Raw genomic sequence first — 15353 nt, forward strand, 5'->3', positions numbered from 1 at the left:
AGAGGCTCTGGAGGGCAGGAGAAGGTCAGGCCAGAGCCCCGGGCGGGTGGGGCCACAGCAGGGAAGGGCCCAGCCAGCCGGGCCCAACTGGGGGCACTGATGACATTGGATCCGGATCTGAACCCTTCCTTGGCTCTCCTGTGGCACTTGGGAGGCCGCGCTGTAGACTCTGGACGCTGAGATGTGTCTGTTGCAAAACATATGCACAGAGCTGCTGTGTTTATTTCTTTAAAAAACCCTTGGTGTTAGTACACTGCAATTATTGTGCTTGCAAGAGGAGTTCATCTCAGCCCAGGGCACGACCCACGGACAATTTCTTGGTTTCAGCTCATGCCAAAGAAAGTGATTTTGGAGTCAAAGTAAACTGTCTGAGCCAAGTTTTCTCTTCTCTTTTTTAATTTTTGTTTTGGTGTGTATATGTGGTTTGTTTTGGTTTGGTGTTTTGTTTTGTTTTTTTGAGATAAGGTCTTGCTATGTGGCCCAGGTTGGCCTCGAATTCACAGCAGTGCTCCTGCCTCAGCCTCCTAAGTGCTGGGATTACAGGCTATGCCACTAACCCCAGCCTAACATATCATTCTTGGTTACAGTACACAGTACATGCCTGTTTTCACTGGCTGATCCAGCTTGCGATATACCAAACAATGCATTGTATGAGACCTATGCAGCTGTAGATAATATATTGTTATGAATTGTGCAATTAGATTGAAACTCCAAACAAAAATAATGAGCCACACCAATGTCAAGAATTACAGGACAAAGCAGGGAGTCTGCAAATGCAGAAAGAAAGGCCCAGTAGAAAACAGGTCTAATGAAATAAGCTTGTCTATTAACTACCGAGAACTGGCATGTCCGGATGGCAAGTGACACACTCACCACATTGGAATTATCCTCTTGTTAACAATGCAAAGGTAAATTTCTCCATCCATACTTGACACACATTTTCACAGATCACTTTGGTATAAGTCATTTAATCGAATGAGCCTCTAATCTGACATCAATATAGTTGAAAAGACAGGAGCGGGGATGCCCTTCTGAGCTTTGCTGACTGAGAAAAGCAGAGAAACACTCACTCTGCAAATATACCAGCAGCAGGCTGCTGCTTCCTGCAGCTCTACCGATGGAGGTTTTGTAATAGTTTGAGGAGGGGATGGAGGAGGACAGGGTTCTTGGTAGAGAGCACTCCTTATGCGTAGGACACAGAGGCATGCAGAGCTCAAAACACCCACAACGTATTAAGCCACATTGGTACTGGGAGGAGAAACTAAATTTCAGTAAGACATTACCTGTAATATTGTTGACTTGAACTTTTTTGATCTGGAAATTTGTGGAAACTAATTTTAATTTTTTTTAATAGGGACTCAAACTCAGGACCTAATGCTTGCAGTAAGTGCTGCTGGGCTATATCCCTGTCCCCCCCTTTTATTTGCCTTTTTTTTTTATCGGTACTGGGGATCGAACTCACAACTGTGCACTTGCAAGGCAGGTGTTTATGCCGCTGAGCTAAATCCCCAGCCCCCTGTCCCCCTCTTTAAAATAATACATTCAAAAGGTAAGCAGTAACTGGGTGCCATGGTGTGTGCCTGTAATCCCAACATTCTGAGAGACTGCAGCAGAACTACAGGTTTGAGTTCAACCTGGGTAATTTAGTGAATTAGTAAGATGCTGTCTCACACACATACACACAAGGTTTTTTTGTCTTTTGTTTCTTGAGACAGCGTCTGATTTTGTAGTTCAAGGCTGCCTTTGAATTCGCTATGTAGCCCAGGTTAGCGTTGAAATCACTGTGATCCTCCTGCCTCAGCCTCCCAAATGCTGGGATTACAGATGTGCATCAAGTGAGAATGTAAAGTAGTTCAGTATGAAGGCTCTGGGTTCAACCCCTAGTACTGCGGTGGGGCGCAGTGATAGGAGGTTTTACCCTATTAGTGATTGATTTGTTGTAGGTGACAGAGGACCCAACACAAACTCATTTTTTTTTTCAGTTTTTTTGAGACAAGGTCTCTCTCTGCAGCCCAGGTTGTCCTCAGACTTGCAGTGATCCTTCTGCCTCAGCCTCCTGAATGCTGGGATTAGAGGAAGCATCACCAGACCTGGCTTTGAACGCCCTTTAATGAGAAAAAAAAACTATCATTTCTTATTGGCAACTCCTGCAGTGGGTTCCAGTCTCCTCCTGGAGTTACAGCTTATGGCTGGAAGAAAGAGCCAGAGACAAAGTAGGGGTGCAGTAGGGAGTGGGGACGCGCAGTTGTCTGTGGGGGAACAAATAGCCACTAGGCACCCAGAGCCTTGGTATTTATTCACTGAGGAAAATGGTGACAAGACTGCAGCTAAATCCGCCAGACAAGCAGCAAGTCCGGCAAGGCTCGTGTCAGAGGGGGCAAGCGTTCTTGCAGAAGGGACAGGACAGGCAGTTTAGGGTGTGGCTGACGAGTAACCTGCTTTGGAGCCAGTTCTGGGGCGAGTCCCCCCCCCGCCCCCAGTCATGGGGGCCCAGTGGAGAGGTTACCTCATGCCTTAGCTCCCTGGAATCACAGCTCATGCATCCAAGCTGAACCATGGCGGCTGACGATGGCAATGCTGGTCCAATGCCCGCCACCTGCTTCCAAGAAGATGGGGCATGGCCTTGGCTGGACTCACGCATTAAACTGGAAGCCACTTTAGAGAGATCTGCGCTACGCAGCCCGCTCGGCTTGTAAGCAAACACAATCACACCCGGGTCTGCGTAGGATGATGTGAGGTCCCCCACAACTTTATTTCTAAGATCAAAAAGTGACATTGCTATGAATTAGTGGGTAATACCCATGGCTCGGTGAATTCTGCTTCACAGTGAAGGAAGAGCTGACGTCCAAGGATCGAAATTTCTTTGCAAGAGCTGGGCTCAAGTGATCCTCTAACCTCAGCCTGCTTCGAAGCGGGATCAGAGGTGTGTGTCACTGTGAAAACTCTTTGTTTATGTGGCAGAAAGCCTCGGAGTTCTTTAGTATGATCAATAGTTTGCTCCCAGAGCTCCAAAAATGTAATCAAAATTCAGTTTCCCTTAGTTTCTTGGCTCTTCCTTCAGTGGGCCAGCTTCATTCTCAAGGTTCATGTGGTGGGCTGCGGCATCTCCGCGCTTCGGCTTCATAACTGTCAGGAGTTCTTGTGGGAAGAGGAAGCCTAGCCCCCTAGCCTACATGCTTCCATACTTAGCTGCGACTGAGCTGCAACTGCAGGCTGGGCCCCTCCTGCACCTCCCAGAAAAGCATGCAGCCTGGCAGCTGGGTGCGGTTGGGGGACCCAAGAAGGAAGGTGAGGTCCCCTTAGCAGAGCAAAGTGTTACTTGGGGTGGAGGAGAGAAGCAAGTGTCTTCCCATAGCAGGCTCTGGGAAATTCTACAGTCCACGGCTCAAAGCAGTCCCTCCACCTGTTTTCATAAACCCAGTAAGCAAAGGTCAGTGTTTACATTTGTTGTTTTGTAATTTAGGCTGATGCTGAACTCACTTGACCTGACCTTGAACTTGTGGTGATCCTCCTGTCTCAGCATCCAGAATGCTGGGATTATTGGCATGTGCTCCCACACCCAATTTTGGTGTTTACAGTTTGAAAAGATTGGACGGAAAAAGTCAAACTAATAAGGGGCGGGCGTGTGTGCTCACTAAGGGTGTGCAAGGCCCTGAGTTCAGTTCCCACTACCAAGATAAAGGTTTTAAATGACAAGTGGCAATTATTTGAAATTCAAATTTCACTATCCATAAATAAAGTTTCATTGGACACAGGCACACTCATTGATCTGCATATGATCTACAGCTGCTTTTGCCCAGGAATGCCAAAACGCCCAAGTCACAGCACAGACTCCCTGGCCCTCAAATCCTCAAACAACTACTCTTTCACTCTTCAAGAAAAAGTCTTCTGGCTTCTGCTCTGTAGATTTATACTAATATTTTATTTCAGCACAGTATGTTTTATTTTAGTGCAACAATGCTATGCATAATGTAGCATTATTGTTAAACTGCTTTAAGACAGGACTGAGGGTAGTCAGCAATATTTCCTCCCCCCTTTTTTTTTCTTCTGTAGTGCTGAGAATCAAACCCAGGGCTGTTCTGCCACTGAGCTGTATCCCCAGTCCTTTTTATTTTTATTTATTTATTGAGAGGTTCTTGCTAAGTTACCCTGCTAGGACTTAACCTTGCAATTCTCCTGCCCCAACCTCCTAGAGTGCTGAGATCAGAGATTTGTGCTGCTACATACAGGTTTAGGTACAGAATACAGGAGTGAGAAACAATACTCTGTTACTTACTTTCCTCTCATTGCTGAGACAAAATACTTGACACCCAAAGTCAAAGGAGGAAAGGTTTATTTAGCTCAGTTTGTGGAAGTTTCAGTCCACAATGAGCTGGGTCAAAGGGGCAACAGTTCATGGCTGCAGAACACAGCAAAAGCACAAGAGCAAAAAGGAATGAGCAAGCCTCTTTCCTCCCTTTTACTGTATGCAGGCTACCTGCCCCAGGGCGGGTGTATCACTGACACTCATCATCCCAGCACTGGACCGTGAATCAATCACAAATTCTAGAAGCCTGGCCCCATGCCTGTATGAGGCTTTGGGAGGACATCTACACACAGACCATAACAAACACCTAGCAGGTGTTCAGTGAAATAGAAGAGAGTTGCGCATCACCCCAGTGGAGGATCCTGAGGGTGGCAGGCAGGTCCGGGAACACCTGCCCCAGCGCTCTCAGAAGGCCACCTGCAGCTCAGTATATTCACACCGGGTGAGACATTGTTACCCATGATGGAAGACATGGGTGAAGGACTGATGCCAAGCATTCAGCTGTTGGGACACGTTCGTCACACATCCATGGCCAATGTCCCTTCCCCACACCCCTGCTGATGACACAGCTAGCTCTAAGCACTTCACCCAGTGGTGACCAGTCTTCACCTAAGCCTGTGACTATTAGTATCCCTCAGAGGTGAGCGCATTAATCTTCCTGATTGTTATTTCTGTGTATTCACCTGACTACCCCAAAGGTGCCCAGATATTTGGTCAAACATTATTCTGTGTGTTTCTGTGCTAGTGTTTTGAATAAAATTAACACTGATGAGCCAGGTATGGTGGTTCATGCCTGGCATTCTAGCACTCAGTAAGCAGAAGCAGGAGAATGTCTGTGGGTTCCAGACCAGCCTGGGCTACATAGCAAGTTGAAGGCAGCTTGAACTACATAGTGGGACCCAGATTTAAAAACAAACAAACATTAACAGTGGAATCAGTGGGATGAATAAAGCGATAGTCTTTAGCACATAGATGGGCTTCACCTATTCAGTGAGGCCTAATTAGAACAAAGAGGCTGACCTTCCTCTAGGTGTGAGGGACTTCTCTGGCAGACTTCCTGGGACTGCATTCTAAAGCTCCAGTTCTCCATGCCATGGATCTGGACTTCTGCTATATGATGTTCTTCCTCCATGACTGCACAGCCAATTCCTTATAATAAATGTTACATACATGTATATCCTACCGGCTCTGTTTCTCCAGAGAACCCTAATACAATTTGGGATGCCATAACAAATCGGCGTTTAAATGACATGACTGAAATGATAGAGGTTTATTCTTTCATGGATCTAGAGGCCGGAAGTCCTACACTAAGCTGTTAGAAATTCTGAGGATTAATTCCTCTACATGTGTCACTGAGGTTTTGGTGGCTGCTGGCCACCTTTGGCTTTCCTTGGCTTGAGGCTGCCCTCCAGTCTCTGCCTCCATCCTCATGCTCGGATGATGGTGCACCCCAGAATGCTCTCATCTTGAGCTCCTTGCCCTAACTACACCTATAACCCCCTTGTTTTAGACAAGGTCACATCCTGCAGTTCTAGGTAGACACAGAATCAGAAGAGCACTATTCAGCCTATGGTAGTTGAGTTAAAGTCAGACTCTCAGAAGATTTAAAGGACGGGGCAGATACGGAATGGCAAATATGGGGGCCGACATTGGAAAAGGTCCTAAGGGAGTGTGGGGCTGGAGCACACCAGACTTCCTAGCAAGCTGACCGCCTGAAGGATCAGGAGTGACAGATACAGAAGAAGTTCTGAGGCAGAGACAAAGTATGGAACAGACTCTGTGGAAGGGAATTGTAATAAAAAGACATGGAGAGAAAACAGCCATGTTGTGAGAGCAGGTACTCCAGGGATCACGATGAAGCGTTGCCCCTGTCGCCTCCTTGACATGAGCCTGATTCTGTTTTTGGTTTTTGTTTTTTTGAGACAGGGTCTTACTGTGTATTCAGGTTGGCCTGGACTTCATTGTGGAGCCCAGGCTGGCCTCAAACTCTGGGTGCCACCACGCCCAGTGTGATCCTGATTCTGAAGATACATATTCGTTTTAAATCCCTTTCAGATTCTATACCTCGCTTTTTAAACCAGATACATATTTATAATAACATTACAATAATATTGATAATAGCTTGCTGAAGGATGTCTTTTTTTTTTTTTTAATAACCCAAAGACCTTAACATTCTGACTACATTTAAGATGACTGTTGGTTCTACAGGGCTACTAAGTGTCAAAAAAAAAAGATGACTGTTGGGTGAATTCACGTGGTTTATGTCCACTGAGTTCCAGGTATTCTAGTTAATCCTGTTTGCTATATTTGTAAAAACTCTTGAGTTAAAGAATGCCTTCGAGCTACCCTAAAGACAAGCACCTGACCTCGATCTACCCGACTGATAACTGCATCGGAACTGTCAACAGCGAGCGTGCCAGGGCGTGGGGCGGCGCTTGCTGTGAGGGTGCAGAAACAACCTCCAGGTCTCAGGAGCGCAGAACCGGGCCATCGCTCTTGGTGCTCCTCATCAGCCACGGCTGACAGCGCCTCTTCTCTTGCTACATGTGTGTCCTTTACTATCAGAGATAAATCTCTTGTTGCAGAGGGCAAAGTGTTGACGAAAACACACAATGATTTACAGATTTTTTTAAAAAATCTGTAAACCATTTCTATTAAGCAAATGTATCAAAAACAGGCTGGGGTGATAGCTTGGAGGCAGAGACCTTGCTTGACATAGAACAGCTTTCTTGAGAAATGGTGAAGTCAGCTTCACTTAGGCCATTAGCCAAAATGAGCTGAGTTGCTAAGACCAACATTAATGGAGTGGGGACAGGAGGAGGCCCTGCGACCTACAGTGGGCAGGCGGATATAAGCGTCTTGCAGGAGGTGCAACCACTTACGATAATAGTAACATCTATCAGTGTACTATAGAAACTATGAAATGAAAAATGTATTAATGGATCAATGTGAGCTTTTCCTAAAGATTCACAATTTATAAAAGTATAAGGTGCTATGTACATTTTAGGTTTATTTGCGCATACATATTCTTATATATAAACTGACAGTTATTCTCTAATATGCATAAAAACCTGTGCCAGAAAATATAGATATATGAGGTTTGATCAGAATATATGGTGAATGACTAAATTAAAATATTTTTATTTCAGTAAAAGACACATTGCCATCAGTCTCACTCTGAACACACATTTACACTGCTTGTTGTTCTTGTCACTTTTGTTTTTTGAGACAGAGTCTTATGGTGTAGTTCAGGCAATCCTCCTGCCTCAGCCCCCCAAGTTCTGGGGTTACAGCTGAGTGTCACCGCACTTGGGTCCCCTAGTCCTTTTTAAAACATATTATAAATTTTGAAACAAGGTCTTGCTAAGAGGCCCTGGCTGGGCCAGAGCTTGCAATCCTCTTACTTTGCTAGAATTACCGGCAGGTACCGCCACACTGACTGAGAATCCAGTTCTGTGGATTGGGGGTGGGCTTGTTGGTTCCAGAGCTGACTTCTTCTTGGAGGAGACTGTCTTTTGCAGTATCCACTACACAAATCAAATCTATCAAAACTTTATGATTGGTATCTTTGGTATAATGCTGGGAAAATTTTTCTCCACATTACGATTATATAAATATTCACTTTATACTTTATTCCAATATTTTCATTCAAATATATCAGCTACCTGGAATCTTTCTAGGTACAAGTTACATAAGAACTTTAAAAACTGGTTAGTCATTTGGAGTCTTATGACTACAGAGTGACCACATGGTTCTGCTCCACTGGCCTTACTTCCTTGGCCCACACTAAACCGATGAGGTCTTATTAATAGGGAATTAGAACTTAGAAAGAAGAGCTTCAGGGGGTGGGATATAGCTCTGTAGTAAAACATATGCTTAGCCCATGCCAAGACCCTAGATTCAATCCTTAGCCCCTACTGGGTGGGGTGCTTCTGGCTCAGTCTACTTACTATATTCAACAGGAAATGTCAACTCAAAGATTGGAATGGCCGTTTTCAAAGAAACTTATTCTGAATGAGATAGAAAGTCAGGCAGATGCCCAGAGAAAAGCAGATCTGGAGAGAATACCTAATGAGATTTTCAAGTACTGGATTTCAGATTCTTCTGGACGTTCATGTACATTGTTGACCTTGGGTCTCGTGACTGTATTAATATATGCATTGGAAAACTTTTGTGTACACCTTCTTTTACCATTGGAAACCTTTTGTGTGCATCTGTGACACAAATGTATACAGGCTCCAACTTTTCTTTTCTCACAGCATGTTACCTTAAGAGTGGGGTGCAAAGGATGTGAGGAGGTCAAGATGGAGGAAGAGAGGCCAGCAGCAAACCACAGCCGCTCTGGAACCTACAATCCAGACGCCTGGAAAACTACTTAGGACAAAAGGAAGAGCTCTGGGAATCAAGAAAGAACCAAAAGGAAACCTAAAAATCACATAGAAACAAAAACAACTCAGGAAAAAGAAACACACACACACACACACACACACACACACACACACACACCCCAAGGGTCCAGAATGCTAACCTCAGCTCCCAGATAGAGGGAAAGCCAACTCCACAAGCACAAGGGAAGGCCAGAGAGGACAGGCTGGTGATAACAACAGGACCACAGTGCTAGTGCCAAGAAAAACCCACAGTAATTATAAACTGCAAATTGGTCATGTGGGATTTTGCTATAAAATAAATTTCTCCCATATGCTTCCTGTGGAGAAGAAATCTCTAGTGTCTGCCATATCTCATAACTAGAAGCCACTTTGGTTTTTGTTTGTTTTTGAGACAGGGTCTCACTGTGCAGTTCGTGATGGCCTTGAGCTCACATTGTAGCCCGGGCTGGTGTCAAACTCACAACAACCCTCATGACTCAGCCTCCTGAGTGCTGGGATTACAGACGTGCACCACTGTGCTCAGATAAATGGAAGCATTTTTTTAAAAAGAAATAAATTTATAGATTTTAAATTGAAATAATATCCTTCAGAACATTTTGGAATGCATGAATTTCTCCAAGTGTTCTTTGTTATGGAAGCATCTTATTTCTTCATCAGTTTCGAAAGACAGTTTTGCCAGATTATCAGTCTTGGTTGAGGGCTGTTTTGTGTTAGGACTTCGGACTCGAAGCCCTGCTGCTTCCACGAGTCTGTGATGGCCCAGGATTGTAGGACGTCAGTTTGATGCACCTTGCACCACTGTCAAGGAGAAATGCTACAGGGCTTAGAGGGCCTCTTTGGATTTTGGAGACAGCACCGTCCCTGAACTGGGGGATGGTTTCATAAGGTGGCCGGTCAGCTCCGTGGAGCCCAGGGCAAGAGAAAGTGCTCAGCAGTTCAGACTATCAGCATAGTGTGCTGACTGACAATCAGGATATTGTGGGTCACTGATAAATTTTAATAGGAGAGTGGCAGTGGAGATTCCAGGGTGGAATGCTATGCCTTTTCTGGCAGGAGTACCTTAGTCACTTTCCTCATCTCTGGGACACAGTGCCTGTCACCCACACCTTATGGGAAGAAGCATTCATTTTGGTTTGTGTATTTAGCGCAGAGCCAGCCAGCAGAGGTTGGTGGCACGGAAGGGAGGCAGGGTGGAGGGCAGCTGCTCTTGTTACGGTGGCAGTGGTGGGAGCAGAGTCCAAGGAGGAGGTGGGAAGGGAGACACGCACACCCTGCCGGCTCACAGCCCCAGTGACCCCCCCTCTCCCAGCCACACCTCACCGAGCAGCAAGTCGGCCGTAAGCCCCGCGATTCCATCTCCTCTCAAATACAGGAAGCCTGGGCGGCATTCAGATCTAAACCATAGCCGAGAGGACGCTTTCCATCTGCGAAGCAGGCTCTGGGAGTCTCCTAAGGAATCATGGACCCTACTGGACTCCTGACGTGGCTACCAGAGCTCCCTACCACGAGCTTTTCTGATTCATCAAACGATGCATTCAGAGGGATGTGGAGTAATCCCCCAAAAGTGCGAGATGTGTACACAGGACATGTGTCCTCAGGACATGAGTAAATTACGCAGTGAGTGACCCAAGCTCCAAGTCACCTACTTCTCTCCCAGTGATGTCCCACTTCCCACCTTGGACCAAGTGATGGAGGAAAGAAAGCTTAACTCCTGCATTTCAGAAGAGTTCACTTGATGAGTGGGTTTGAGTCCAAAGCAGAAAACAGGAGTGCATCACTCCACTCTAGAATGACCCAAGGAAATGATGCTGAGAAAAGGCCTTCCCAGCTGCAGAGTGGGCTGTGCTACTGGACTGAAGCATTTTCTTTAACTTTTAGATAGACAACAACTTAACCACAGAAATAGTGCCAGTATCTTTGACACTGTGGTGAACAAATATGAATATTTTTCATTAGGTGTATCACCACTTTGAAACTGCCACAGGTATTCCATTTTGTTATTTAATTCATCAATAAAGTATATTGTTATAAATGGTTTATTTGGCAATGCCATGTATTCGATCCTATCCATGTATTTTACACCTCAGAAAGAAAGACACTCAAATAAAAATACACAAAGGTACTGTTGTAGTCAGGAGTTGTAAGGAGAACAATTAAAATCAGGACATAGAGTTTATAATATTATTTATGATGGTCACCCAGAGTTAACACAAGAAAGTGCAGGAAATCTGTCCACAACACCAAAGACACAGAATATTTAGCCAAGGGTCTGAATCCCACAGCAATGTCCCACATGAGTTCAGATGAAAACTCAGAGCTCATGACAACGCTTCCCATGAATCCAGCTGGAGGTCTAGAGCCCATAAGAAGGACTCATGCCGGTAACTTTTACGGACCTGCACTGGGAAGGCCCAAGGTCAGTAGTGGAAGCTACAAAGTCTATGCCAGCGGGGTGAAGGAGCTGTGCTGGTAGGTTGAAGGTTCTCTGCTGGAGCAGAAATGTCCCACTCACAACAAAGACCAGGGCTACCCTGAAAGCACCACAGCCATCCTCAGCGACATGGAGGCCCCGAGCTCCTCTGAGGACAAGCAGGTCAGGTACATGCCAGGAAGCCAGCATGACAAGTTCATCTTGGAGACCAAGCGGCACATGTCTTCCTCTCCAGAGCCAGCAAGCAGTGCTTGATGTGAGGACCAGAGCTTCTCCAGGAGAACCAAGGGCTCAAACAGCAACTCATAGGAGAATGTCTCTATTTATGCTGGCAACTTTCCTCAGGTGAAGCATCTGTACTCAGCACCCTGCTGATTTAATTCAGCTGGCACTAAGTTGGCCTCCAGTTTTTAATCCATAACAGGTACCCATGGCCGTATGAAGGGACAGTCACATTGTCACTATCACAGAGAGGAACTGGTGGAAAACTGTGTTCATCATTAATATGGACAAATTAAATTAAATACAGTTTTATATCATGGAATACTACAGATACACATACTAAAATATAAATTTGTATTTTTTTTTAATTTTTGAGACAGGATCTCTCTCCATGTAGTCCAGGTTGGCCTTGAACTTGAGGTAATCCTCCTGCTTCTATCTCCTGAGTGTTGGGATCACAGGCATGTGCCATGTTTAAAATATCAGTTCATTTTAAAATCATAGCATTGGGTGATAAAGGAAAAGAACACAGCACAATCTTTAGCACAGCACGATTCATGAAAATTCAAAACATTTGCACAAACTGGGCCAGGTGGTAAATGCCTATAATCCTAGTGCTAGGGTGGCTGAGGCAGGACGATTACAAGTTCAAGACCTAGGGCCAGGATGCAGTTCCGTGGCACAGTTCCTTCCTAGCAAGCACGAGGTCAAGAGTTTGATTCCCAGTACAAAAACAAAACAAAACAAAACAAAACAAAACACCTGACTGAATGACTTATTGAGACCTTGTCTCAAAATAAAAAGTAAAAAGGGTCAGGCATATAGCTCACCAGTAGAGTTTCCTAGGGTCAGTCTCCAGCACAAAAAAAGTCAGTAAATTCAAAACAACGGCACACATTACAATTCTATTTCTAATGTACATCTTTAAAGAATACATATGTATTCAAGGATATCTATTAATGACATCACACTTTAGCGTCGGGACCCAGGGTTACAGGTAGGCACAGGATAAAACAAGAGGAAGAGGACAGAAAATACAAAAAACTAGCCACCACATGGGAGGGTCATGTGTCATGAACCACAAAGTATGTATAGTTCCTCCCTCTGACAAAACCCTGCAATAAACAAACACAAGAAAAATTTAAAACTAGGGGAAACAATCATGCAAAATAATAAGGCAAGCAGGGCAGGCAGATACACGCCCATAACCCCAACCTCTGAGAGGCCGAGGCAGGGGGACTGCGAGTTTGAGATCAACCTGCGCAACCGATCAACTCAGCTAGATCCTGTCTCAAAATGAAAAAAAAAATTTGTTTTGGTATCAGGGATCGAACTTACGACCTTGAGCTCACCAGGCAGGTGCTTATGCCGCTGAGCTAAATTCCTGGCCCCTAAAAAGTTAAAATATTTTTTAAGAGTCTGGGGGTGTAACTAAATGTGAAGACTCTGAGCTCAATTCTTAGCACCAGAAAAAAAAAAAGGCATACATAAATAACGGGCACTGGGGGTGGTGGGCACTCTTGTAACCCTGGCACTCGGGAAGCACTCGGATCACCGTGACCTGGAGGTCAGTATGGGTTACCTAGTAAGGTCAAGGCCAGCCTGAACCATACAATAAGACCCTGTCTCAAGAAAACAAAAAACAAACAACAACAAACACTGTTATGGGTGGGGGGAAGCAGTACAAATTTTCCAGAGAAATGTGACACGTGCACAAAATGCAAATTTGTTCTAAAAACCTGCACGCCTAGCAATCTCATGTCTAGAAACATATCCTGAAGAAATAATAAAACTATACAGGCGTTTAGTTACAAGGATATTTATTGTGGCGTTGTTTCCTGCAAGTTAAATATGGGAATGGGGAGCAGAGGATGATTAGATACCGGCAAAGTAAACTGCAGTACACTCAGGCGATGAAATAGGGTGAGGCCACGGCAGTAGCAACAAGAAGGGGCTATGCTGAAAATGTAGCCAGGTGGAAAAACACAAAATGGTGGTGTCCGAACCACCTGGTGACATGTTCATAACATTCTTGATCATAAAAGTGTCATATTTATTAAAAGAACTTGGAAGATAAAGTCCAAACACCCTAAAAGTCACTCAGAATTCCACTGACCAGGTACGGTCCCCATGCATTTAATGTAATTTATATGGGTGTGGAACCCAGCGTTAAGATAAGGACTAAAAGGGTTGGGGTGTAGTTCAGGGGAAGAGTGCCTGCTGAGCATATGTGAGGCCTTGGACTTGATTCCCCAGTGCATGTACACATATGCAAACACAAAAGAGCACAAGCATGTTTGGGGGAGCCCGTGTGTCTTAGTCACTTCCCCATTGCCAGGACGAACACCCCGCCCCCTGGATGTAAGGACCAGAGGTGGTTTTGGCCCGGTTTTCAGTTCACCGTGGGCCAGCTCCAGAGAAGAAACAGCAGGGCCAGGAGACACGGTTGAGGCAAAGCTGCTCACCTCATGGCACCCAGGAAGTAGAGAGGGGAGGCGGAGACTTTTAGGCCTCCCCCTCAGTGACACTCTCCTCAGACCAGGCCCCATCCCCAGAGCAAGCCACCGAAGCTCACCAGAATCCAATTACCCATGAGGCTCTGGGCACCATTTTAGAGCTGAGCCATACTGCCAAATGTCAACTAGAATTTCTCACCCCAATGTTCACAAGAGTGAATTTTTAAAAAGAGCAAATTTACCCAGAAGGCTACAGAATGGGAGTTAGGGACATTTTCCAAAATCTGAACAGGAAACCGGAAACATGACTGGAAAGAGGCAGGAAACATGGAGTCCAAACCACCTAGATGAAACACTGCTAAACTTTGATGAAATCCCGCAGGCCTCAGGCACAAAGGAATTTAAAACAAACCACTAAGATTGCACAAGTTTAAACTCAAAGCTAAAGTTCCAACAACAGCCTGCCTAGAGTTGAGTCACCGCTCCAACAGTTACAAGCTCTGGGTCAAAAGGGCAATTTAATCTCCCATCCTTCAGGTTCCACAGAACAGGGATAATGATACTCTTCCGTTTGGGCTGTAACGAGAAATCATAGCCAGGTGCGGCGGCGCTGCCTGGAATCCCAGCTTCAGGAGACTGAGGTAGGAGGATCGCTGGGAGTTCCAGGCCTTCACATCAGTGTGTACTGAACAAATGACTTAGAATAAAACTGCACTCGCTACCTTCTTCCCCTCTAACGTTGGTTCAGGAACAGGATCACCAGTGCTCTTATGGCCAACATCACCACTACTAAAGCTGAGAGTGGCTGCCCTGCTGGACAGGTTATGGAAGGTGTTATTGTTTGGGTATGAACTGTCCTCCACAATCTCACATATTGAAGGGTCAGTTCCCAGCATGTAAGTGTTCAGAGGTGGAGTTTTGGAAAGTGATGGTCATGCATGAGGGCTCTAACCTCTTCACCTGAGTGCACTATCTCTGTCTCTACTGCTAACAGACCCCAAACGTTTTAACCTTATAATGTATTGATGGAGGACCCCTGGGAATGAAAAGCTTTTCAGTGTGTGAACATCTGACAAAGCATGATGGGACAGTCGGGGGAGTGCAGGGCCACAGTGCACAGCTGAGGGTGTGCCCTTAGAGGAGCTGCAAGAAATGCTTAAAATAGGCCGGGGTGGTGCACATGGCTGTAATCCTAGCATTTGAGAGACTGAGTCAAGAGGATTGCTGCAAATTTGAGGCCAGTCTGGGCTACACAGTGAACTTAAGGCTGGCCTGAACTACTCATTGAGAACTACTCAGTAATCAAACAAACAAAAACTTAAAATGTGTGTTTTCCTCATTTTCAACACATCTAACCATGGAAAACCAAAACGTTTTATTAAATACAAATTATATATGTTAAAAATTTCCCATTTTATATTTTTGTTATGTATCCACAGAGGTCTTTCCCCCGCAGTGTGGCCATTTGATCCATGAGCTTTGTTGAGGGTCAGGGTCTCCTCTCAGGGGCTGCGTCATCTACTCCTTCATTTGTTTTCACTTTTTTTTTC

This window comes from Cavia porcellus, unplaced genomic scaffold, assembly GCF_034190915.1.
Source record: "Cavia porcellus strain 051 isolate PalLab524CR breed Dunkin Hartley unplaced genomic scaffold, mCavPor4.1 scaffold_22, whole genome shotgun sequence".
NCBI classification, from domain to species: Eukaryota; Metazoa; Chordata; class Mammalia; order Rodentia; family Caviidae; genus Cavia; species Cavia porcellus.